The sequence below is a fragment of the Calidris pugnax genome, unplaced genomic scaffold, assembly GCF_001431845.1.
Source record: "Calidris pugnax isolate Ruff unplaced genomic scaffold, ASM143184v1 scaffold39, whole genome shotgun sequence".
In the NCBI taxonomy this organism is placed as follows: Eukaryota; Metazoa; Chordata; class Aves; order Charadriiformes; family Scolopacidae; genus Calidris; species Calidris pugnax.
Window position 1 is genome coordinate 6,108,816 of NW_015090828.1, and position 9,200 is coordinate 6,118,015.

At 44.5% G+C, this 9,200-nt stretch overlaps 1 long non-coding RNA gene across 2 annotated transcripts; it reads right to left on the minus strand.

Annotated features, from left to right (window-relative positions):
- Positions 1-236: 236 nt before the first annotated feature.
- Positions 237-9,200, minus strand: LOC106887151. Of its 2 annotated transcripts, XR_001411816.1 has the most exons (4): positions 9,099-9,200; positions 3,796-8,578; positions 1,668-1,994; positions 237-998 (listed from the first exon to the last, which is right to left on the minus strand). It is a non-coding gene; the product is annotated as an uncharacterized LOC106887151 (long non-coding RNA). The 2 variants fall into 2 exon arrangements; XR_001411815.1 differs by having other exon boundaries at positions 237-1,994.

Genomic DNA, 9,200 nt, shown 5'->3' on the forward strand with positions numbered 1-9,200 from the left:
TCGTGTAGGGAATCAGTGGCTGGACACTGTAACATACTCCCTATAACATAGCCTACCATCAGCTTCAGATCCTTCCAGTCTACCTCCAATGCCCATATACTGACACGGCGTATATATGGCTTACATGTATGTTTTATTTAGCACAAAACAAGGAACAGCACTGCATTTAGTATTCAGTTTTAACCTTTCATATACACAAACAAATACAGATACAGACAACTTTGAGAGATCAGGTACGTATGTGAAATTTTTTTTTAATACTCTCCCAAATATTCCTCACCATTACTGGAATCCCTTATGAAGTCCCCCTAGTAGCATCAGTACAAGTCCAAAAAGTCACACGAATGAGGCCCTCGCTCCCCCTGCACACCAAGAGGATTTTGCCCCAACACCCTATTATAAGGATAAAGCTTTTAACTTTAACTCAAGTGTCACACGGACTACAGCCTACCACAGGGAGATAGCAGCAGAGATCACTGACACACCCAGAGACTTTGTTAGGTGAAAAAAAGTAAAGTGAGCAAAGTTACCCAGCTGTATTGTGGACTCACGGTTCTGTTGGCATCCTCGTACAATGTCATTAATGTAAGTATACAGATAAAAATACAAATAGAGTTACAACCCTGCCATGAGTTCCATGCAAACAGCTTTCTGTAAGCAATGTCAACTTCTCCTATGTGCAAGGCCTTGCCTATACAGGGCTCTCTGCAGGATTAGGACTGCAAACTATGTACATAAACGCTGGTAAAGTGTGTTTACATAATATGTAAATAGATAAAGAAAAGTACATTCACACCAACTACTGAGGAAAGAAAACAAATCATTTTTCTACTGCTAAAAGTACTGAATCACTTACCATCTGGTTTGGGAGAAAAAAAAGACTCAGTCCAATTCAGCTACGAAGAAAATCCTGTCTAAAAAAAGTAATCACATGCTAGATCCCCCACAAGTTCAATTTCCAATCATTTTAACATGGAGACATGGAGATTTTTGTTCTCCTGAAAGAAAAAAAAAACCAAACAGTAAGAAGGATGTATGTCTTGTTAGGTTCTGATCCTGCAAGCTCTAAATACTGAGCTATGGGGAATAGTGGAAGCTATTTTTTAGGAAAAAGCTGAGTCTCTGCATCAATTTCTGCTGGAATGCATCCTAATTTTCCAAGAAAAATCTGCCACGTTTTTGCTACCATGCTGTGAAATGCAAAAGTAAAATAAAATCTAGATACTAAATATCTGAATTAATTTCCCTTTATACCTCAGTAACATTTAGGGTTTTTCCTCAATCATCTGAAGATACACCTATGCACACTGTAGCATGGTGCAGCAGTGATATGTTACTGACAAATATATTATTCTGACTGAAAAAGAGCATGTGGTCATGTAAATACTCTGAGTACTAGAGCACAACCAGGGAGGGTCATGTTTATAGCTCTGGCAAGCACTTCTCATTTTCAGACTTGCAACTTTTCACTTTGTCCTCCAACACACCATTAAAACCACTTTCTTCATTTTTAAAGAAACAAAAACTTTTTGTACCATTTCAATCCACACTTCAAAACCTAGCCTACACACAGCACTGAGCTGTTCATCCCGTAACTGTACATCATGCAACCAAACTGCTCTGTTCCCTCCTTGCCTCATTCCCTGGACGTTCAAATACCAACCCACCTCTGCTGTGTGCTGCTTCTCTAGAACGTCCTCCTGACCTCTTTCACTGACATTCCATCCACACTGGCCTCTTTTCCTTTCTTCTCTTTCTCCCTCGACATTTCCCTCTACTAAGTAATTAGCAATATTTTCTAATTGGTGTTCTTCTATTTTAATACTTGTGTCTTGGAGGTAGTCAGATCCTCAAAGGGAGATCAATACTGCCTGCTTGGGTGGCTGTCACTGTCCCATGGGTCCTGGCCACCGCCTTCTGCTTCCCTCAGTCCACCTGCCTTGTTCAAACACTTCCTCTTCCTGGAGGCCTCGAGTTTAATTCAGATCCTTTACCTATGGGACAAAGAAGGATTTTACTGGATTTACCAATTATCCTAAACACTACAAACACCTGAAAACATTGAAAGAATTTTCCCTGTCCCACTAAATACCTTACCAACTATATTTTATTGTTCACCTCTTTTTCTACTGAACACTAAGTCTTTCTATGAAAAAATGTATCTATTATTTATTTTAAATAGAAAAATGTTCCTTGGCTATTCCTTAAAAATTATTTATTCTTTCCCTCTTAAATTTAGCACTATTGATTAACCCTGTATAGAACTCCCCTGGGATAAATTAGATCCTGAATCGTTAAGAAATGAAGTCCTCTCTCTCGATGAAAAGAGATTCTTGAAATGATGTGTTACATGTACAACCAAAGGCAATGAAGTTACTTCATGCACTACTATTTATCACCTGTGTCATGACCATAGCCAGCACTCTCTTGTGATTGTGAAAAAGAAAGGCTTAGCTTAAAGATAGTCTGTGCTAAGGCATTCCTGGCAGTGAAGGAAGGCTATGAGTGAGCACCAAGCAGGTTACAGTGACTCAGCTGCACAGCAGTAACTCTTTAACCCACAAAAATAGGATTACTTTAGACCTTGCTGGTAAGGTTGCCTAAAGTTGGTGTGTGATCACTTAGCGTAGCACAAGCAGTGGTAGATCCACACCTCACACCCACAAAATCACAGAATCACCATGGTTGGAAGGGACATCTGAGATCATCGAGTCCAACCTCAAAAAATAAAACAACAAAAAAACCCCAAACAAACAAAAAAATCCCCCAACAAAACAAAAAACACAACACCCCACCACATCACACCCACCCACAAACCAATAATCTTGGGCACTAGAGCATGCCCTGAAGAGCCATGTCTACACGTTTCTTAAATACCTCCAGGGACGGTGACTCCACCACCTCCCTGGGCAGGCTGTTCCAGGGCCTGACCACTCTCTCAGTAAATTCTTCCTAATATCTAATCTAAACCTCCCCTGCCCCAGCTTTAGACCATTTCCTCTGGTCCTGTCATTATTCCCTTGGGAGAAGAGGCCAACACTTACCTCTCTACACCTTCCTTTCAGGTAATTGTAGAGGGCAATGAGGTCTCCCCTCAGCCTCCTCTTCTCCAAACAAAACATGCCCGGTTCCCTCAGCCTCTCCTCATATGACTTGTTCTCTAGACCCCTCACCAGCTTGGTGGCTCTCCTCTGGACACGCTCCAGCACTTCAATGTCCTTCCTGTAGTGAGGGGCCCAAAACCGAGGCCTCACCAGTGCCAAGTACAGGGGCACGATGACTTCCCTACTCCTGCTGGCCACACTGTTCCTGATACAGGCCAGGATGCTGTTGGCCTTCTTGGCCACCTGGGCACACTGCTGGCTCATGTTCAGCCGGCTGTCCACCAACGCTCCTAGGTCTTTTTCTGCTGGGCAGCTTTCCAGCCACTCTTCCCCAAGCCTGTAGCGTTGCCTGGGGTTGTTGTGACCGAAATGCAGGACCCAGCACTTGGCCTTATTAAACCTCATCCCCTTGGCCTTGGCCCATTGATCCAGTCTGTCCAGATCCCTCTGTAGAGCCTTCCAACCCTCAAGCAGATCAACACTCCCACCTAGTCTGGTGTCATCTGCGAACTTACTGAGGGTGCACTCAATCCCTTATCTAGATCATCACTAAAGATATTAAACAAGACCGGCCCCAGTCTTGTTTGGGGCCCTCTGGGACCCCAGTTAGTAAACAGTCTACTTCCAGCTCTCAGACTCCAACAGAGCAGGATGACACCCTAGCACAAAAGTGCTTCTGTATCACACCTACCTCAGAGCAGGCAAAGGGAAACATGGCACTGCAGTCAGTGACAGTGTGCTGAGAGAAACGTAAGCCTTTCCCTGCAAGGGAGCAGCTTTTCTCATCACTGCCCGACAACGAGGACTCTGCAGGGCCTTCGTCCGCTAAGCGGGCCCTTCCCCTGGGCCGTATCAGCACAACCTTCTCTTGTCATTTAAAAGCCAGCTGCTGAGGGGAGGGCTGAAGGTCCTCGGAGCTGCTTCCAAACAGAGGTGACCTTGCAAGCTTTCTCCCACCCTCCGCTTTCCCACTGAGCGACCAAACAGGACCCTCGGGATTCTCTGAAAAAGTAACAGAAAGAGGGGAAAAAAAACCAAGTGGAGTTCGGCACTGCTGTAAGAGAGACTGGAGGGGCCTCATGGGTCTAGCAGACAGCGACAGAATTCAAAGGATCTACAGGGAAGTGGTTTCAAAAATAGTGGAGAGGGCCACGCTCAAAGCCCATGAAATTACAACCACAGGATGGACTCCAGGTGCTCCACTTCATGGCCAGGCAGGACCTTCCAGGGAGGAGACAAACCCCGCATGCACCAGGACAACAGCCAAGTATTTCTTCATTCTGTACTAACTGTCCCAGGAAACAGATTTCAACTTTCCCAACAGGTAGCATCAGCTTTTAAGTTAACAGTAATTTCCATCAACAAAATGATAAATGACTTCTACGCATTTTGCTGCTTCTGAATGCACTTATGTAAAATATCAAATTATTTTAATACAACCAGAGATAAAGACACGCAGGGAAGAAATCACAAGTAAACATACCACATCTTTAACTGTGCCTTTTCTGCTGTCAGTTAAAAGACTAAATGTGATGGACCAAACGACAGTGTTCAATACATTGTAAGAATAACCAGTTTAATCAACGATTCCCATTTATTTCTAATTACATTCTTCATAACATAATATCCATACGCCTTCATGTTGGTATTTTATTTTGAAAGTTATGCCAGTAATAAGAAAGAGTGGTAATACATCTTTTTGTGGACTCAGAATTACACTTGCAAATTGAGCTGTGGGATTCTTTCATCTCAGTAATTATCAAAAAAATCTTTTTTTACTTTCCTGCCTGTACCCGAACACTCAGGATTCTGGACACTTGAACAATACTCTTGAATCTATTTTTAAGTTTTAGACATAACGGTGGTATTTGTCCCAGATTATATAATCAGATTATCTTTAGAAAACATTAAAGATACGTGAAAACCTTAGAGAAGTCAAGCAGTAACTCTTTCCACAACCACTAGGGGATTTCTCTCTCCTCTTTCGTCACTGCTGCACGCAGCTGGGGAAAGTATTGCACAGCTGCAGTGGCTCAGAGCGACACCACGCAAGCGGCTCCGGCCAGAGATGCCTTCCTGCAACCTCCACGCCAAGAAGGGAGAGCAGGAAGGGAGGTTTCTAACCGTGCTGGTAAATGTCTTCTTCCTCACACCCAGGATCAGCCCTAGACAGTCAGAGAGTTCAGAAGGAACGAGGCCATGACTAACCCACAGCTCCCACCACCAGAGTCTAACCTGGGCGGCGCCAGAGACATCGGTACGGATCTGATTTGCACCAGTGGAAAGCATGAAATCAGCGGAGCTGAACTCAGACGATGAGAATGAGGCTCGTTATCTCTGCAGATTCATGCACGGGGAGTTGCATGCTGCACAGCCTTCCCTGCTCTGAGTCACTCCAACTCCCGCTCTAGGCTGTTCGGTAGCAAACTGTCAATAAAACTCACTAATGATGGGCTTTATATAGAAATAGTGCATTTAACTGAGAGGCTACAACAAATGAAGAGTGCAGCGAGGGGTGAATTACGTGGTTAATGGAATACAGGATGTGTGTCAGTAAAGAAGTGGTAAAGGTGGGTGGGAGTCTTAATGTTACATAGATCTGCTTGAAGTTTGGTATCTATATGAACCTAATTCCCCTTTTAATTTCAGTACAGTTATAGCTAGCACTCCTCTGTGTTTCTACTGATATATAAATTCTCTGATGAATAATTGATAGCCAACTTTCTTTTACGTAAGCCATTACTGGAGAGCCAGCAAATATTACAGCCATGTTGTTTGTCTACTCTGTTTTTAGTCTTGTTCTCATCTGAATCGTGTTTGGCTAGTGTTCATATCCATCTCCTTAATTGGTGGTAGCTATAAAATAAAAATTAATATATACCCTTGCAGAACCAGTGGCAGGAACACTGCAAAAATGATGTTGTCTGACACAGATTCTTATTTTTTGTCCTGTGTAAGCACACATCTGCAGCCGTTGGGAATATTATAACAGAATATGGTTTCTGTACTGCTGTCCAAGTTCTGTACCTTGTAAAATATTCCAATATTGTGATATAACATTTAACTACAGCTAACAACTGACCTTCTAAGGAGGCAGCTGTCACTTTCATCCATTCAAGACTGTCATTTTACCTGGTGGCTACAGGTAATTCTAACTTCTTAAACCAAATTAAGAAGATCTGGGAAGCAACCCCTAAAAGAAAGTGAAAATAAACAAGGGATGTTTCACAACCTTGGGGGGAATTGTAATACGTAACAGCAACAAAAAAACCAAGAAGCTGAAGAACTGTCAATCCTACAGGAGAGTTCAGCTAGAAAGAAGAGGAACCTAGAAATAGGGGCACTGGGCAGGAGAAAATAGCTGTAACACTTCTCAACACATTCTCTTTCTGCGTGTGGGGAAAAAAACAAACACAGCAGGAGACCAAAACCATAACCTGAACCTGACCTCACTCACACTGGTTGTATCATAAAACCACTGGGCTGAACTTTGGTCATTGCATCACCAACACAAAGCAATCTCAAAGCCCAGCCAAGCAACTACACAACTACACCATGATTATTTTTTTTTTTTCCTTCACATGCAGTCGCGATGGTAGAGGCCAGCTAAGAATATGGCCTTTCAGAAGAAAAAACATGTCAATTTAATGTCAGTTGGCTGGACAGCTTGCTTTGCTTTTGAGGTTGTTTGTTGGGGTTTTTTTTAATATTACTGCACTGAGAAATGTGGGTGTGATACAGCATTTAACTGGAACGCTAAGTGCCAAGGACATATTTTTGACTGTATCTGTCAGAAATGGGAATCAATACAGTAGTTAAAAACATGGAGGATCACGTGGTCGTCAATTATGCAGTCACCAAAGTAACATGGCACCAGGAATGTTCACATAAAGACGTTCTTAAAATCTTAATAAACATCCTTCTACACAGGACGTGTGATTCATGGCTTACAGAGTGATAAGCACTAAAGGGTCAAGTAACTCACCTAATATCACCCAGCAAGTCATGACCAGGCTGAGATCAAGAACTCGGGATCCTAGTTCCCCGTGCTGATCTCTCCTACAACTGCGCGTTACTCCAACTGCACAATGTCCTACCATTACCAAGCATTTCTACAAAACGGCCTACTTTTGTGCTGCTCAGAAAAAGAACCAGTGTGTTCAAAAGCAAACATTCTAGCAATCCCTTGCAAGCATAAAATGTAGTTGCTAAGGCAGGACACAAATGGATAGCTTAAGCCAACAGAAAGGTAATTTACCGTTATCACTGATAACGATAATTGCCAAAAAGTCCAGTCCATACCTCCACAATTAAACTACCTGCCCCTGCAGAAGGGGACTGAATAGAAGACTACACTGAACATGGAGCCCTTTAAATCCCTTGGCCTCTTAAAAAAATGCCAGTTGCCAGTCAACAGACAGGGGCGAGACTGTCAGTGCCCTCAGCCATTCATTCCAATACAGAAAGGCTCACAGGCCATCTGCACCTTCATCCTAAGCATCTTGCCAGGCATACCTGTTCCTGCCAGGTACAGAAATGCTCACCTGACCTCCATCCCCTGCTGGCACTGGAGAAAGAAAGGACTTTAAACATCGGTGTGAACACGAAACAGCTGAAGATTGCAATGCTTTGTAGCTTCAGATGGAACTCGAAAGCAGCAACTCAAACGAACATCATCCTCCATGAAGAGGAAGCAATAATGCCGTGACCTAAATTTGCACTCTGTGCACCAAACTTATTTATAGATGGATGGAAATAGGTTTGGGAAGAGAGACTCAAGTCAGCAATCTTTGTTTACAGTATCAGTGTTTCATCCTCTGCTGGGCCATCACATGCCCGCAACATCTGTATTTCTGATTCATGTAAAATATGTAAGAATACGATAAGGCCACATACACCTTACTTAAGTTCAATGCCTATCTTAAAGCTCTAGCTTGCCTTTAATCAAGAAAACCCATCGTTTTACCTTGGTCTTAAATTATTTTTTTTTTAACTTGGTGGGGTGCAGTCACGGGAGTCCTGTTTTATTATTAGTCAGCAGTTTTTCAGAATCCTAACCAGCTGGGCCTAGACCTACCATGCTGAACACTTGCTTAAATAATTGAGCTCAAGGTGGTATGAGCCTGTGTATTTTTGTGATCAGAGCCTAACTTGCTTAACAAAACCCAGCACGAATAGGTTAATTTCTGACTTCAGAACCACAGTATTTTCTAGGCATGATCTGCTATGTGCAGTCATGTGTATTCTAAAGAAAGAAGCAGGATGGTTGCCCACAGATATATAAATGAAATCAAATGTTGCATGTAACGCCCTGGCAGAATAAATGCTGTGCCCTTTTTGTACATCAGCCTGGAACAACCAGACGCAGCCTCCACCGGGCTGGAGCCGAGCCAAAAGATTATCCATCCTTTCTGCCACACGTGGACTCTCCGAGGATCAGCGTCTGGAACTCCATGTGCTCATTCGATGTTCATCTGTGGTTAAAGATAACGAATTCAGATACAACCGCACTGGAAACCGACGATAAGGAGACACAACAAGGCCAGCGCCTGCTGTACGGCCAGACCTCCACCCAGCACCCCAACGGGGCAGGCAGCCTCAGAAAATAGCATGTAATCTGATCAATCTGACAAGGTAGCTCAGCCGTAACAAGCAATTAGTGATCAAAAATAAACTGTTTGTGTAGGCCGCCGGCTGGACTTGCGCTACCACCCTCGGTTTTACATGGCTAACCCACGTGCCAAGCAGAGAGTCCCTCCGGCACCTTCTCCTCGCCTCCCCACAGAAAACACGGGAACGCTGTTCATGCCCGTGGCCTCCCCGTCCCGGCAGGCAGGGCACCGCCCAGACCCGCGGGGAGGCCGGGGCCTCTGCCCGCCGGGTCCCCGCCGTCCGGCCGAGGCTGCGGCGGGCCCTTCCCGGGGCAGCGGCCTCTCCCACAGGCCTCGCCTCACCCCCCGCCGCGCTAAGATGGCGGCCCCACCACCCCCTCACCTCCGCCAGCCCCGCTAATCCTCCTCCTCCTCCGCTTCCACTTCCTCCTCCTTCCCCGGCCGCCACCGCTGAACTCCCGCGGGGCCCTGCGGAGCGGCGCTG